This window comes from Nanorana parkeri, unplaced genomic scaffold (assembly GCF_000935625.1).
Source record: "Nanorana parkeri isolate BGI_ZX_2015 unplaced genomic scaffold, ASM93562v1 scaffold461, whole genome shotgun sequence".
Lineage (NCBI taxonomy): Eukaryota > Metazoa > Chordata > Amphibia > Anura > Dicroglossidae > Nanorana > Nanorana parkeri.
In genome coordinates, this window is record NW_017306729.1 from 243,277 (window position 1) to 261,923 (window position 18,647).

The following is an 18,647-nucleotide window of genomic DNA, read 5'->3' on the forward strand; positions in this document are numbered from 1 at the left end:
TTTTATAATGTGTGTTCTGGGGGTTTGGTAGGGAAGATTGTTATATGTGCTGGGTGAAGTATATTATGTGTGTGTGTGGGGAAGGGAGTGTATTATTATGTGTGAAGGGGGGGGTGGATTATTATTAAATGTGCGGGGGGATTGGAATGGGTGGAGTCCCCTATCTTTCAGGTGCGATTAGGGATTCCAGTGTCACAAACTTGCGTTTTCCTGCAGCAGGAATCCCTAATCTGGCGTTTACATGCAGCAATTGTCACCCATTCAAGTTAATGATCAGGTGACAGCCGCTGCATGTACACGCCTGCATACCGCATGTAATCGTATGTGATATGATTACATGCAGTTACAAAAACAATCACTATCCCTGGATAAACAATCAAGTATCCAGGGAGAGTGATTGATTCCTAACTGCATGTAATCCTTTCACATATGATTACATGCGGTGTGCAGGCGTTTACATGCCGCAGCTGTCACCCGATCATTCATTTGAATCGTTGACAGTTGCCGCTTGTAACATGTGCATACATTAAAACTGGTACCGTATATAGTAGCGAATAAAAAATGTGTCCAGTAGCCCCAGACTAAAATGAGTTTGAGACCCCTGCTCTAAGTAATTAAGGAGTAGGACACTTGGTGTACAACCAAGTTGCGTTTCTTGACATTTCCTGACTAAGATAGAGGAAGGCCTAAAATTTACCATAGCATGTATGTACCTTTTTTAAACAATTAAACATTGTGAAATTTGAAAAATACTCATTAGTTTCCCTTCTGTAAAAGCTACATGGGCCACAAACTGCTATGTAGTTTCCCCTACTGACACTTAATGCAAAGGACATGGGGATAGCATAATTTAGGAAGTAAGGTTGGTACGCTATAACCTCAGTTATAGCTTGTGTGAATTCAAGGAAGTAATTTATTGCATTTTTTTGCAATTAGTAGAATTAAACGAGAGTTTAAACCTTTCGCTGCCACCGATGTATGTTATATGTCGCTGACAGCGGGCCCCTTTAAACAGATGCAGGGACCCTGTTTACATGTGCAAAGCTGCCTGTAGCCTCTGGAAATATTCTGTTGGTTGAGGTGCCACCAGATCACTTTCAGGGGCCAGTGTAGTGCACACCACCCCCATCTTGGGACCGGCATCACTGGTGTAGGCAGGAAGCAGAAAGGAGACTGGTGAACATGGGTCTGCCGATCTCCTCCAAGCTGCATGATGCCGAAATGCTGATTGTATCACTTATGGTCCCTCAGCTGTCATTCCAGGTGGCAGAAGCCGGAGAAGATGTTGTTGGAATGCAATCTGCACTACAATCGCTTCTTTTGAGTGGAAAGGTGAAACTAGGGGTCTAATGTCACCATAAAGAGAACCTGTCACCACTAGTATGCTATCAGATAGGGGGCGTGTAGCAATTAAATGAAGTAAAACAAAAAGTAAAACAAAACAAAATAAATGTAAAAATTAAAAACATTTGAGCGAATGCATATTAATATAAACATGCGTACAAAAACGACGATCGTGTTCGTATCTCCATGTGTGCCAGAGTGAGAGAAATCATTTTAGGAACAATATTCTCGGATATCTCTAAACTGATGATCTGTATGGACTTTTAACACATTGCCTATAGACAATTTGGGGTATCATATTTTATAGCCGCTTCACTGACTCACACATTTTTGACTTAGGCATGTTGGGTATCTATTTACTCATCGTAACCTCATCTTTTATATTTTACAAAAAATTGGGTTTATATATTGGGCACTAAAATTAACTTAAGGCTTTTTAATAAAATGTTTGGTTTGTCAAGATGACCCTCCTGCCAAAAATCCTCTACCTCTTTAGAGTCCTACACCCAAAATACGATGTGAGTCGGGAGAATACTCGCTTAACCCAAAAAAGGCTTTGAAAGAATTCCAGGCGTTTTATTTTAAGCTTTATCAGGATCAAACTCCAGCCTCCCTGGAGACGGTTAAGGCTTTCTTAGACAAAATAGTGATGCCACAGATAACTTTAGACCATAAAAAAATAATGGAGGAACCCATTACGGTGCTCGAAATTAAAAAAGCAATTAAACAGGCGAAGCCTACGTCGGCCCCGGGCCCAGATGGGTTGTCGGCCATATATTACCAGAAATTTTCAGAGGTGCTGGCACCACATCTGGAGAGATTTTTCAATGAACTACAAAAGGGGGGAACTCTAGATCTAGACCTAAACAGGGCATTTATAACAGTTATTCCGAAACCAAATAAAGACCCAGGGGAAGTTTCAAACTACCGCCCAATCTCCCTAATTAATAGTGACTTAAAACTACTGACTAAAATACTAGCCAATAGGCTCACTCCCCTTATAACCTCTTATATACATAGGGAGAGTCCTACCAGTGCACATCCCGACCCCCTATACTGCACAGACTGCAGTCACGCATTTTCACCTTCATATGGGGAGATCGTCGACCCAGAATCCCTCGTCGTACGCTCTACCTTCCAAAATCCCAGGGGGGACTGGCAGTCCCAAACTTAACCAAATACTATAAAGCAGTGCAAATAGGCCAACTTTCTAAGTGCCACGCGAACTACATCAGTAGCCAACCTTCTTTGGCTACCCCCCCAGACAACAACCCCTTATCTCTAATCCCATCACTTGCCATTCCCTTAAAATCTGGGATTCGGTGAAAACACCATATGGCCTAATATCCCCGCATAAGCCCCTCATGTCCATACTAAGTAACCCCTCCTTCCCCCCGGCGCTCCACAGCCCCTCTAGCTTCATTGAGTGGTCATCACGCAATCTCACCTCTTTTTGGCAGCTGCTAACCACCTCAGAGTTGCCCAACAAATAAATCTTTCTCTACCTCCAGATCAAACACTTTCTTACAAAGCAAACCCCCAATAAGGGCAGCGCCACCACACCCTCACCATTCGAACGAGTCTGTCGAGATAACCCCCATAGCCCAGGACTTATCTCCTTTCTCTATACATCCCTGCTGTCTCTTCTGGACGCCCCTCCCCCATCCTATGTGTCTAAATGGAATATTGACCTGGGAGATGTCATGGATGAAGAGTCCTGGCAACAGTCTTGGCAGAACACCAAATCCAGCTCACGTTGTTCAAGTATGTTAGAGATAAACTACAAGGTCCTCATGCGATGGTACTTAGTGCCAACCATAGTGGCCACTTATAACTCTCAATGCTCACCTAATTGCTTCCGAGGATGCCCTGATCCAGGTACATTTATCCACACCTGGTGGCGATGCCCGCTGGTCTCAGGCTTCTGGCATGAAGTTTTCGCCCTCATGAACTCGGTGGTCTCGGAAACGCTGACTAAGGATCGGGTCTTTGCCCTACTCAATTGTAAACCAGAGGGTCTCCCCAACAAGGCCTTTAGACTCTCCCTCCACATCATCTCTTCTGCTAAGAGATAGCACTAAACTGGCTCACAAAGTCTCTTAATATCTCGCATGTGATTATACATATTCATTGGATCATGGCTCAAGAAAAACGCACTGTGCAACTTGAGAACATTATGCACAAATTTGAAGCTATCTGGTCCCTGTGGATCGATAAATTCTTTAACTCAACTATCTCCGGACGTCTCACATCTGATGCTCCCCAAATAGCCTTCACGCTGAGTGCCCCCTCCACCTTACGGTATGGTCCAGGCCCTTCTTCTCCTCTTCTCCTCTTCTCTTCTCTTCTTTTCTTGCTCTACTCATACTCCATTTTGTTTCGACGTGTCTCCCCACGTGCTGTATGACATACTGTCACCTGTATCACTACTCTGCCATACAAAGGTGCTGATTTATATGACTGCTCCTGCACTAGGTAAATGTGAACCACATTTCAGCTACCCTACACCATGCAGACTGAGGTCCTCCCGTAGACTAAGACACGAACCCTGTCTGGCGGATCCCTCCAAGGTTCACCTCCGGTAGAAGCTTGGTCGAATCTATACTATAGTTGATGGGTCCTGCATTGAAGCTGCATCCCAAGGACTAACCTTGTGTTCCTCCATTACTGTGATATTTTTCATGTACCATGAATATATATGACATGGTTGCCACAGGCATCAGTTGGCATTGTAACATGTCTGTGTATATTTGCACTGTTAAACTCAATAAACATCGATTTGAGAAAAAAAAATGTTGGGTTTGATAAAGAGTTGCACTACTATCGTTATATTACATAGTTACATAGTTGTTAAGGTTGAATAAAGACACAGGTCCATTGACTTCAACTTATATGCTTGTGTTTACGTGTGCTTGTGTGTGAATTACTAAGATTATCTTTGTCGCTGTGCGACATAAAAATTTGCAGTTGCAAATTCTACAGGGTTTTTGATTTCAGAAAATATATAATGTTTTGGGATGTTTAAGTAATATTCAGGTCTAATTCCTCATTTGATGTTGTGACCTAATAGCACCACATGGGAGTGCTAATGGTATTTTCTACTAGCGTGCAGTTCCCACTTCAAAACAATACCAGACCCTTTAGGTCTGGTAGGAATGTTAGGAGGGACCATATTTTTTTTTTTTTTAAAGCGTGGAGTTCCCCCTTAAAGTCATACCAGGCCCTTAAGGTCTAATAGGAATTTTAAGGATGAGCCCCTCCCACAAACTGGGGGGAAAAATGCGGGCCCCCCTAAAATTCCATACCAGACCCTTGACCTGAGGATAGCCCTTGCAGGACCAGAAAGGGGGGGCGAGCGAGCACCCCCCCTCTTATACCAGACACATTTGACTAGGAGTGTCTCGACTTCATGGGCGGCTATGAGCGGTGTCTCGCCGGACATGGTCTGCAAGGCGGCTACATGGTCCTCTGTGACTACGTTTATGCGACACTACTGTATTGAGTCAGCGGCTCTGACTACGGTCGAGTTCGGCCGTAGAGTTGTTGCTTCTTCTTCTTCTGTTGGCAATTAAATTACTAGCATTCCCGCCCTTGTGTTGTTGCGAGTTATTTTCCACTCATGTGCCGACATGGAGCAGTCAGGGCAACGGCAATGGGTCCCCCACAGCAAGCTGTCGCAACAGGGGGTACCACGGGCGTTTCGGCCAGTTGGGCAACACTGCCAGGACCGTGACTCGCTCCCTGCTGAGTCATTTCAGAAAACTAAGGATGAGGGGGACGGGAGGAAAGGCGTACGCCGTCCGAAATGCCCATTCCGAGGTGATTGCATCCAACGCCACCGCTTGGGGGCACGGAAACCTGGACACGAACTTCGGGAGCTTGGCATTTTCCGGCATCGCAAACAGATCTATCTGGGGAAGAAAGGCCCACTTCGTCAACCTCCGGAAGGCCGGTTGGGACAGAGACCACTCGTTGTTGTCGAGGCTGGTCCTGGAGAGGTAATCCGCCTGAAGGTTGGAATGACCCGGAACATACAATGCCGTGAGATTCAAGAGATTGGACTGAGCCCTGGACAGAATCGGTGCAACTTCTGAGAGAAGCCCCAGACTGCGAGTCCCCCCTTGCTTCCTCACGTAGGCCACTACAGTGACATTGTCCATCTTCAGAAGGACCGAGTGAGACCGAACAAGCGACTAGAAGGCCAGGAGAGCTTGGAAGGCGGCTCTCAACTCCAGTATATTGGAAACCACACCCTTCATTGGGAAGGGCCAACGACCCTGGGCCGAGAGACCCTGGCAAGTCGCTCCCCAGCCTGACTCACTTGCGTCCGAAAAAAATCACCATCCATTGGATGGGCAGCAGGGAATGACAGATGAGTAAGTTGGGTTGGTGCAGCCACCATTGGAGACTCTCTCTCATCGTACGGATAATAAGAATCGGCTGGTGCAGGGACTCCGACCGCCACTGGGCCAGGAATCGCGATTGGAAGGGCCGGGACCTCCATTGGGCCCACCTCACCATCGGGATGGTTGCCACCATTGTGCCGACTATGCCGAGGCATTGGGCAGCGGAGAGGGATGTTGCTGAGGCGGCTGCAGACAACCTCTGAAAGACCACCGGTAGCTTCTCTGGAGGAAGAAACACTGAAGCCTGCATGGTATCTATCCTCGCTCCGAGATACACCAAGTCCTGGGTAGGGCACAACTGGCTCTTCTCTATGTTGACGAGCGGTGAGCCAATAGGCGGTCCCGATCCTGGGAAAGGAGCAAGATGTCGTCCAGATAGTGGTGTATCCTGACGTCTTTTTCTTTGAGAAAGGCCACTAGGGACAGTAGGATCTTTGTGAACACTCTGGGAGAGGTGGTTAGCCCAAAGGGAAGGCACACGAATTGAAAGTGAAGACGTCCGACGGCAAAGCGCAGAAACTGATGAAGCTGCGGATGCAACGACACGTGAAAATAGGCGTCCTTCAAGTCGATAGAGAGCACCCAGTCCCCTGGCTGTACTATCTTCAGTATGGTCTGTAAGGAATCCATCTTGAAGTGTAGTTTCAGAATGAACTGGTTGAGGAGCGTCAAGTCGATCACGGGCCTCCACCCCCGCCCTTCTTTCTCACCAAGAATAGGGGAGAGTAAACGCCCCGAAAGGTCCACAGGGCTGTGCGTCTTACATTGCAGCCCGGCAGGTGAGTCGGGCTGAAAGAGGAACGAGGAACACGAAGGAAAGTCCACGAATGTCCCCGCAGGATCGTGTTTAGAACCCACGGGTCCACTATATTGTCCGCCCAGACCCGTCCGAAGCTGGCCCCTACGTGGCAGACCTGGGTGGGCACCCTTTCAAAAGGACTGCTGGCGATCCTGAGTAGATGCAGCGGGACCTTTCTTTGCTTTGGAAAAAGTAGAAGGGGGCCTCCATGGCCTCTAAAATTGTTTCCCCGGTTTATAGGACTTGGCATCTTTAAATGATCCCTGGGCATTGCCCCGGAAACGAGCATTCCTCTGTCGTAACATGCGCCTGTCCTGGGGCAGAAAGCCCGACTTGCCCCCGATAGCTTTCGAGATAGCCGAGTCCAGCTTATCTCCGAATAAAGACTGGCCATTGAAGGGAATGCGACACCACCCCTGCTTGGAGGTGGGGTCAGCGATCCAAGGCCTCAACCACAGGGTCCGCCGGCCGGTAACTGAGAGGAGCATTATCCTCGCAAGGGAGCGTACCACATCAATGGCTGCCTCCGCAAAAAAGGCGGACGCCATTTTAATATTCCGGAGGGATTCCAGTATCTCAGGTTTACCGAGATCACCGGATACTGCAGCTTCTGTATCATCAGCCCACACCTCCAGAGCTTTGGAGGTTATGGCCAAGGCAAAGACCGGTTTACAGCCAGAACCAGCCGTGGAAAAGACCTTTTTAAGATCAAAATCTATGCGGCGATCCAGGACATCCCTGAAGGACACCGCATCATCTAGGGGTAAGGTAACATGCCTCGCCAACCGCATAACTGCCGCATCCACAACAGGTGGTGCTTCAATGTTTTTGAAATCATCCCCCTTGAAAGGATCAAATTTCGCGAAGCGGTTACGGAAGTTAGACTTCCTATCCGCCTGACTCCATTCGTCAGTAATCATCTCCTTCAGCTCAGACAGGAAGGGAAAGCTGAGTGCCTCCTTCAAGTGCTTGAAGAGAAGCCTCTTCTTATCTGGTTCACATGCTTCATCTTCCCACCTCAAGGCCTGCCGCACGGCCTTCACAAAGGGCTGGACCAGGGAGAAGTCGAATCCCTCTGCCATATCCATTTCAGAACCAGAGGCCTCCCCTTCAGATCCAGAATCAGGGCCTTCGCCCAGGGACACTACTGCTGGTTCAGATTGGCGAGCGGTTTGATGAGAGGGACCAGCCTGTGCTCTTGAAGCGGACTGTGTGCTAGCTGCAAATTCCTTGAGAGAGTCTTGGAATACTTGCTTCATCAGGGACACGACTTGAAGATTAGCAGCTGACCGGGCCCGTGTCGCGTCTCGGAAACAGACCTCACAGGCCGTCTTGCCTGGCAAGGCGGGATTATGGCATCCCCAGCACTGGTCTGGGAGAGGCTGAGGGAATTTACCCCGGTTAGACGTGGCATGACGCTCCACCGAAGGCTATCTACGTCGACCACGGATGTTACTGCAAGCGTGTCGCCGATCCCTGGCGGGCGATTCGTATCTAGAGGAAGAGGATGAACGATGTCTTGCTCTCCTAGATCGTGAACTATCCCTATGTGACCTGGATGGACTGGAAAAAATAGCCCATTACTAAGTACACATCCAAAAAAAAAACACATTCCAGGCAACAGCCGCTTACCTTCTCTGAAGATGCTGGTCTAACGCAGGGGTTGGATTGTCGCCAGGCATATAATAGTCAGTGTGGCTACAGGTGAGGAAAAGACATGCATGTAGTCAGAGCATAGACATACAGAGATAACCATCCTAAGAGACCAGGCCCCCACTACCTGCAACAGCTGAGAAACAGCAAGCAAGGCCAGCAGATGCGCAGCAAGGCAGCAGAGTGAGCCGACCTCGGCTCCCTGAAATAGGGAAATGACGTCGAGCGGACACACCCCCACGCCGCACCGCCAGAGGGAGCCAGAACAAGGCATGGAACGCAGAATGCGTTCCACCTCCGCCCAGAGACCAGGGAGACGGCGCTCTCAGGCACCGCCCCCCTCACCCGAACAACGGAACAGCCCGTCGCAAGGGACGACTACAACGTAGCCATACTGCCCCTGCCCCCCCTCAGGATATGAGAGCCGGATTTACCGGCATACCTCCACCTCACAGACCAGGAGAGAGGCTCCTGAGCACATCCACAGGCAGACATCTAGTGAGGACACCACCCGGCCAATGGAGGGGAGGACGACCGAGGCTTTACCTCCGCCAGGTAAGCGACCGCAGCCATCCTGCCTATCAGACTCCAAAAGGAGGAAAAAAGAGTAACATATTGGCTGGGGGGAGGCTCAAACTTATGAGCTATTAGGTCCTATCAGATGGGGGGGCGGAGCCTGTACCCACTCGTGTGCCGACATGGAGCAGTCAGGGAAAATAGTTTCTCTGTTAAGGGTCTGCTATGTACTTCGGTATTCATCATGATATCCATGTGTGGGTTGACAGAACTGTAAATGGCCAACAGCAAGGACCAGTTAGGCCTTTTTGTGTGGTTCCAATAAACCCAACTTTAATTTGAATGCTTGATTTCTTTTAGGCCACAGAGGCTTGTGAATATAGTGGATTGAACTAAATGAAGTTGAAACATAGAGGTTGTGTTTCTATTTGAGATACCTTGACTGCTGAGTAATCATTTTGGAACAAGTTTTTCCTCTGTTTTTTAAAACACATTATTTTCCTTTTCTGTCACTTTTCAAACAGCACTTTCTTCCCTGCTTTTGCAGTTCACTTATTAAGAGGAGTAGTTAATTGTTCACAGGTGTCTGTTAGTAATCAGGTGTGATATAAACAACTCACATGAAGCTTGCTCACAGAGAAATGTGAACAAAGTGGAATTGAAACAATAAAATGTTTCAACCTGTTAGTAACAGCTTAAACATTCTGTAAGTAATATAAATATTATAACTGGAATAATGTGTTAGCACTGAAGGGTTTGCTCAGTGCACACAACAGAGCAACAGTTTCAGGATGAATATCACTGTGACAGATGTGAGAAAGTTGCACTCCTGAAAGCTCACTTTAGAGATCTAGAAGAGTGAATTACAACACTGAGGAGACGTAACAAAATTGAAAAGGAGTCATCTGCTTACTGAGCAGGCAGTCAATTGAGTTTATGTGGAGGCGTGAGTGAGGATGATTAGGTAGGAAGATGGGTTACTGTAGCTAGAAAAAGGGGCATGAGCTCAGAGAAAACATTGCTAGTCCTGTGTTTGATCATCCACACAAAAATGCTAAGTTTTGTGTAAGTAAAGATGTTGTCCACCAATGCCAAATATTTGCCAAGCAAAATAGGAAAGTTAGAAGTTTTGGTGCATGAAGATCTCTATGATTTGGTTGGTATTGTTGAATCTTGGCTTTGTTCTGCACATGAATGGGCTGCTAATTTGTTTGGCTGTGCTCTCTTTCAGAGAGACAGGGTAAAACAAAAAGGTGACAGTGTTTGTCTCTATGTGAGAAGTAATCTTTCATTAAATGTGAAAGAGGACCTTGTTGATGGAGAGTGATGGTGCTGAGGCATTACATATGGATGTGCATACTGAGAAAGTAATTATTGGAGTTTATTACATGCTTTACACAGACAAAGGTTGAGAAAGTACTAATAATGGAAGTTGTTAATCACCTGGCAATTGAGTGGTGTAATGGCATTGCTGGAACAGTAAAAAAAAGGGAAAATGTATAAACTTATTCAAGACAATTTTATGGTAGAGCTAATAGACACCCAACAAGAAAGGATGGTCTGCTGGATCTTTTAATTTCAAACAATGCAGAGCTTATTACAAATGTTCATATGAAAGAACATCTGGCTAGCAGTGACCATAATATGATTTTATTTAACTTAAGTTGTAAACAAACACATAATGAAAAAATGTACGTCCCCGTCACTAACTGCCCAAATGACTGCTCACGTATACTGTACGCGAGCAGCTATTTGGGTCTCTGAAATGCCGGGAATTGCTGAGATCAGCAATTACCTTCATTAGTGGATGTCCTAGTATTGAGGCATCCATTAATGAAATAATTAAGCTTTTACAGACACCTGATCCTTTTTAGGGGCCATTCACACCACATCCAGATCATCATCCGGACCCAAAATGCATGCTTGTGTATCCCAATGCTATTTCTGGCCTCTGTTCACACCAGTGCAGTCCGTTCCAGACCAGACCAGAAAAATACTGCATGTCTAATTTGGTCTGGTCTGGAATGCACTGGAACTGCGGGCAAGTTCACACTATTTTCCAGACCAGAAAATGGTGTGAACCTGGCATTAGGTGTCTGACAGGGATAGGAGTGTGGTGTGTACCGCACTTACTAGCACTGTTAGTCAGCTGTACACATCGGGATTAGGAAATCCCGATGTGTAAAAGCTTTTTTCTAAATGTTTTAGCATAGAAACATGTAGCAATGTTTCTATGCCAAAGCAAAGTTTCAGGCTTCTGATCATTCTATCAATGATCAGAAGTCTTTAGTGACACTTACCCTAACACGCTGCAAGATCAGGATCACTAACAGGGGCGGAAATACTGGCTAAGTGCAAGGTCCCGGTCCTGTGACTTACCGCTCCTCTCCTGGCTGAGTCCCTAGCAATAGGCAGCGGGAGAGGAGAAGTGTGTGTGTGTCACATGCCCCGCCCCCTGCACACACCGTCTGAGATGCGGCAAGGCTCTGGCTGGGTGAGTCCGAGCGGCGAGTGGGAGGGGGCGGGGGACCAAGGGTTGTGTGCTGTTATTTCATTTAATTAGAAAAGTGGATTATAATGGGGAACATTACACTGTCATTGTCCCTATTATAATCTATTTCTCTGATTAAATGATTACAGACAAGGCCTCTGTTCTATCAAAGTTTGTGACTTCGTTAGAATGTGTGAAGGCTGCCCAGACCCCTCACATGGGTACTGGCCATACCCCCCTGATGGTGGTGTTCTATCAATGTTTGTGACTACGATAGAATGTGTGACCGGTCACATGGTCACACATTTTAACCTAATCCCAACCCTGCATAGCCCACCATAGTAGAGAGTCTCAGATGGGCTATGCAGGATCTATGGATGATCACAGATTATTATTGGCTGTTTCTAAGCCTAATAATAACCAGAAATTAATTAATTAAACCAGGTGTGCCCATGATATTCTGTCTGGAGATCTACTTTTCAAATGACAAGCTCAATGAGATCTACCAACAAAAAAAACACCTGCGTTCAGGGGTGGGAATTAGTGCCTATTTTTGCAGATCGCACTGGACTGGAACGCAGCCACTAATGTGCCTGTGTTCCGGGTGCAGGTGGGGAGGGGGCGTGGCAGTACATTGAAGTCAATGGCACCACAGCCACGCCCCCTCCCGCCCCGTATGCAGGGAGCCGGCTGGCTTGCGTTCCAGTGCATTCTAGAGGCTGAATACTCTGGAAGGCAGACTTTGTAGTGTGAACCGGCCCTCTCTCTTGGCTGTCTCTTCTCTCTCTCCTCACGCTCTCCCCTGTTTCTATCTGCTGTCTCTTCTCTCACTTTCTCTGCTGTCTCTTCTCTCTCTCTCTGCTGTCTCGTCTCTCTTCTCTCACTTTCTCTGCTGTCTCTCTTCTCTATATTAAACAAAATAGTTTGCGCTGGAAGTAGGTATGTCGGCACCAGCCGCAACAATGTATGTATAGATGTAAAATGGAAGGCTTGTATGTTGCGCTCGGTTCAAAATCTATTTGGTTTGTCCGTGATATATCATCAAAACAATAGTTTATATAAATCGATGTGGTGAAAGGTGATAATACAATTAAATGAACACAATCTATATAAAAAAAAACTAATGTGTATATACTAAATGTGGATGTGTGATCACAAATGCTAATAAATAAAGTATGTGATGGCTTTTAAGCGGAAGTGACTTGAAAAGTATCAAAAAGTGCTAAATAGCCGTGTCTAGTATAAACTGTGAACCCAAAGGCGCACAGTGAAATTGGTGCAAAAAAATGGATTGTGGACTGCCGTCTAAGTGAAATCTACCTATGAATTATTGTGCCAGACAATAAAACAGTGAGATGGTGATCTAGAGCGGAACTACAAGTTGTCCATCATATTTGAAAGATGTAATCATATACAAGCAATCTGCGGTAGTGGAGCGGAGCCACTCAAGGTGAAAGATGAATAAATCCTTAACTCAAAAGGAAAAAATATGTTTTTCGACAAAAAACGATAAACGATAAAACGATAAACGATCATGGGAAACAACAAATCGATGTCAGTGGAGCGGAGCCACTCAAACTATAACCGTTCTAAACGGGAGGTATAAAAAGGCATAAAAAGTCAAGAATCCCTTGACGCGTTTCGTCTCGTCTGGACTTCTTCAAAAAGGATACATTTTTGAAGAAGTCCAGATGAGACGAAACGCGTCAAGGGATTCCTCTCCTACGTATCCGGTGATTCTACTACCGCCACTACAGCGGCGAATGACTGGGTAATTGTGGAAGAGAAGCAACCATCAACTTACTGCAGCAGCTCCGTGCCGGAGCATAGAAACATTCAGACTGCAGCCTCACTACTGTTACTATTTTTGCTTTCCTGAATCCAACTAACATTTCCAATAACAGAGAAGTAGACTATAGATGAGACTCTGTTTGTAATCCATATACATTTTTTCTTTTTATGCCTCCCGTTTAGAACGGTTATGGTTTGAGTGGCTCCGCTCCACTGACATCGATTTGTTGTTTCCGATTATCGTTTATCGTTTTATCGTTTATCGTTTTATCGTTTATCCCTTTATCGTTTATCGTTTTTTGTCGAAAAACATATTTTTTCCTTTTGAGTTAAGGATTTATTCATCTTTCACCTTGAGTGGCTCCGCTCCACTACCGCAGATTGCTTGTATATGATTACATCTTTCAAATATGATGGACAACTTGTAGTTCCGCTCTAGATCACCATCTCACTGTTTTATTGTCTGGCACAATAATTCATAGGTAGATTTCACTTAGACGGCAGTCCACAATCCATTTTTTTGCACCAATTTCACTGTGCGCCTTTGGGTTCACAGTTTATACTAGACACGGCTATTTAGCACTTTTTGATACTTTTCAAGTCACTTCCGCTTAAAAGCCATCACTCAGTTTTTTCACATACTTTATTTATTAGCATTTGTGATCACACATCCACATTTGGTATAAACACATTAGTTTTTTTTTATATAGATTGTGTTCATTTAATTGTATTATCACCTTTCACCACATCGATTTATATAAACTATTGTTTTGATGATATATCACGGACAAACCAAATAGATTTTGAACCGAGCGCAACATACAAGCCTTCCATTTGTCTCTCTTCTCTCACTTTCTCTGCTGTCTCTCTTCTCTCACTTTCTCTGCTGTCTCTCTTCTCTCTCTCTGCTCTCTCTTCTCTCTCTCTGCTCTCTCTTCTCTCTCTCTGCTGTCTCTTTTCTCACTTTCTCTGCTGTCTCTATTCTCTCCCTCTGCTGTCTCTTCTGTCACTCTCTCTGCTGTCTCTCTTCTCTCACTCTCTCTGCTGTTTCTCTTCGCTCACTTTCTCTGCTGTCTCTCTTATTCGTCTTTTCTTACCTCCACTGCAGCAGCTTCCCAGGTCTCCTCTCGTGCGCCAGCGTCCTGTCCTCCTGCTGTGCTCGTGTGGCCGATGTTGCACATGGGGAGAGGTGTCCTGCCCCTTCCCATCTGCAGCGTCTGACACATTCAGCTGCACTAGCACCGCTCAGTGAGCTGATCGCGATCTACAGTGTTCACTTTGCGATCAACCTAATGGGCACCTCTGAATTAAACTATCAAGCAGTCATGGTGAGATCTGTTCACAATGGCTGCTTGATATAAATAAAAATAAATACAATAAAAGTGTAAAAATATGTACACAAATAGTGTAAAGTGTAAAAAAAAAAAAATTATATAAATGTATTTTTATACTATAATTATTATAAAAATTACCCCTTATAATAAAAATCTGCAGCTGAGCTAATTTTTTTTACTTAGCCCCCTCATGGCAATATTCAAAGTATGTCGCTGTCACTAAGTGTGACACCTGGTGACACTTAGTGACAGGGACATTGTATGCCAGGTGACCACTATTAGGCTAAAGGTGCCCATACACCTGACGATCATCGTACAATAATAGTCAGGTGTATGGGCAGCGTGCAACCGCATTTACTGTACATTTTCGTATAACGAGCGCGCTAGAACGATACGCGGTGGTAGCACAATCGCAAGACGAAAGCCGCACGGCCCGAGGTGCGAAAGCGCACACTGCCCGCTCACCATTGCAATCATCTGCAAGCCCTCCCACCAGTGGGGAGGACTTGCGATGATCACAAGTATGATCTACCTGTCCAAGATGGGCAGATTGTACGAAATTTTAATCACCTTACAACCATTGCACAATGAAAGTCGTGCGATGGTTGTAAGGTGTATGGCCACCTTTAGAAGTACAGACAATTTTCTGAAATCCTAGGGATGCGAGATGTTTCCAAATAAAGGTCAAATAAATGAATTTATTTTAAGCATTTTTTTAGCTGTGCTATTTTTCTAAAAAATAATATTAATCAAAACTAGGGAAGGCGTTAGGCACACATATGTGATATAAATATATAGCCCTATCTGCCCTCTAAAAAACAATATAAACTATGTGTGGATGCACTTATTAAGAAAGTACAGTATATTACTGCCATGTAAAAAGTGCCATAGCAAAAATGTAAAAAGTGCATCAGTCATTAATGAACAGAAACTGGAAAAAAAGCTCATTCATTAAGGGGTTAAGGAGAGCACATTTTTCAAAGCTGGGGGCTGCTCTCTAAGACTTAGGGGATTATTCACTAAGCTGCCAAAGGCAGCTAGGTGAATAACAGAGCCAAAGTGAAGGGAGCCTGTTCAGCTATTCACTTCAGCCGTATATGGCTGGCTTTCAGGCCCCGTTCACACCAGATGCAGTGCGTTCCGGCCCGATTCTGGACAGAACACACTGCCTCGCATTGCGGCCGACTCACCTTTTTGTGGGGCCATTCACTTCAATGGACCACCACGCCCTCCGGCCGCAATGCGATCAGCCGCACGGGATCACAAGGCACATTATGCCTGCGGTCCGGTCCGATCAAAATAGTGCTTGCAGCATTTTGATCGGACCGGACCGAAAAGCAACTTGTGCCCATGCTGATGGGGACAAGGGACTCTTCCCCACAACCCTGGCCTAATGGTTGTGGGGGTCAGTGGGCAGGGGGGCTCATCTGCATCTTTCATAAAGGGGGCACCCAGATGCCACACCTCCTTGTGAATGAGTAAGGGGTAGTTGTAACCCCTCATTCATTAAAGGTTTAAATAAAAAGTATTTTGAAAAGTTCCTTTAATTAAACAAAAAACAAAGCCAGATTTTGACAATGCCTTTATTTAAAAAAAAAAAAAAACACAAAATGATCCAATGCTGCAATCCAACGCAAATCACATAATCCAGCATCGTAATCCAAGGTCTATCATCATGAATACTAAAAAATATGATTAGCCATGCTATAGTGTTCTCTCCGAACTCCTCAATAACACTCTATTGACAACTGCAGAGATAAAGTGAAGCTATATAAACATCTCCCACAATATATTAAACAAAAACACTGCGCTATCCCCGATAGTTTCTATAAACTAAAGTAAAATGCTTATACTTTGTGACAATATATACAAAATGTTCACTCCAACTTATATATAGTCCGTATAGAAATAATCCCAAGAATGATGTGATCTAAAATAAACGTGATGAAATCCATGTGTTCACTTTCTTTATATTACATTACCTCTCCACTGTAGTTGAGCTCATACAAGCCAATTTTATGTTTTTACAGCGCTGAATAACTTTTAAAAATGTAAGTGTTCTGATTTTTATGAATAAACTATCATCTAGCAGTTTTACATTTTGTGCTATCTTGGTTTTCTATTTAGAGTGGATAAGAGAGACTTGGGAGAAACACAGAGCAGACTCATCATTTTCAACTGTTGGTGATTCAGTGGAGAGGGAGACATCGGACACCAGGGAGGTGTGCAGAGCATTTATAGACCTCTGGGTGGTCAAAATTATCTGGTGAGTGTGCTAGTGTTTGCGCACCTGGAGGTGGATCTCTGGTGATTAATTGATGGTAAATTGAAGCACAGAAGTCACGAGAGATTGTGGAAGTTTATATGCAATCATTATTTAATTCACTGCTGTAATATAAAGAAAGTGAACACAAGGATTTCATCACGTTTATTTTGGATCACATCATTCTTGGGATTATTTCTATACGGACTATATATAAGTTGTTTTTGTTTAATATAATCAATCATGATGAATGACAACGCTGACTCATTGAAATAAAAAAAATCCCGCCGCCCACCGGACCTGACCGCTCCTGACAAACTGCAACCGCAGAATGAACGATTTGACAGGTCCCGGACATATCAGATGCAGTGCATTCCGGCCCGATTCTGGACAGAATACACTGCCTCACGTTCCGGTCCAGTGTGATCCGGATCCAGGAAGATCTGCACTGTTCCCTGAACTTTCAGGTTGTGGAGGAGGAGGGTACTGAGGGCAGTGGAGCAATAGGTTCCTATTGCCATCAGTCAAACTATTGGGAGGACAGAGGTGGAGGAAGCAGGGGACCAGCTTGCCGGGTGCTATATGTTTCTATGGATGCACACCACTAGGCACAGATCACAGCCAGGAGCACACTTGCAAGGATGTCTCCTCAGCAGCTGGTGAGCTAAAGCATACACTTGCAAACAGGCAGTAGGGGCCATGGTTTGGCAACTGGCTGGAAGAGGAATAATCAGATAATGTAAGTATGGACTCCTCTTCTTAAAAAACAAAAACGTAAAGAAAAAACAAAGGTTTAATGATTCATACTCTAAAGGTTGTTAGTGGTGTACCTCAAGGCTCAGTGTTGGGACCCTTTTTTAACCCTTAACTTTTTAACATATTTATAAACAATATAGAGTTTGGGATTGAACACACCATTTCTTTGTTTGCAGATGACACCAAGCAAAAAAATAAGATACCCAACAGAAACACTTCAGCTTCAGACCTCTCTGCTGCGTTACTTAGAAAGATGCCAATGGGGCTACACAGACTCAATGGAAATGGAGTGAAAAATGTGGATTATGCTCTTCTGGATTAAGGAGTCTGATTGGTAGAGCAACAAAATAATGAAATAGGAGGAAAGCTCAATCATATCACATAACCTGTCAAAGTCATTTGACAAACTGTCCATGAGTCATGTGCCATATTCTACCAATGAGAGAGAAGTCATGGAAAGTGTCAAAAACAATGTCACTCTCGCAAAAAAAGTATACCCATTTGCAACATACATCTCTACTTCCATCATGGGTAAAGCAGTTACTAACATTTTGAGCACCATTTTGAAGATATTCTATACACACAGCATCTGTACTGACAACACATTTGCACATATTTTGTTCTACTATTGTCACATGTGCAAAAATATGTAAGCTTCCACATTTATGATTGGCAGGTGCCACACCACTAGTTGTTGTGTGCATTTGCATGTTCTCACAGCACTGTCAAATGGATGGCAGGCTCCACTGTTGCTCTGAAAAGCAATCTGTGGTGGACCACTTTTTAGAGAGCGGTAAAGCAGCAGCTGCCAGGTGATAATGTCACCTCTTGAATGCCATTTTTTATCCCAATGGGGATTTTCGGTTGCAGTAACATGCAGCAACCGAGTGCCCATGTTGATTGTAACAGTCACGTTTGGCAAGCAGCACTGCTTGCCAAAAACAATATGTTGTTTAAAATTTGTGGATCACCTGCCAGTTTTCACCACACCTTGGCCGCCCATGTGAATGAAACCTTGAGCCTATGTAGTTAGCTTGATATCCATAGCCTAGCTACAGGCTCACTTTAACCTCTTGCCGTCCGCCCGTAGTAAAAAAACGGACGGACGGCACTGCAGCATCTGCGGGTTGCCGTCTCCAGACGGCAATTTTTTTCTGCTCGCGCGCGCCCCCTAGCGGGCACGCACGGGCAGAAAAGACCCGTCCAATGCGAACACCCGGTACCGGGTGTTTCACATATAGGCGATCAGCGGGTCCATAGCCCGGCGATCGCCTATATGTGCTCGTTCGCGGCA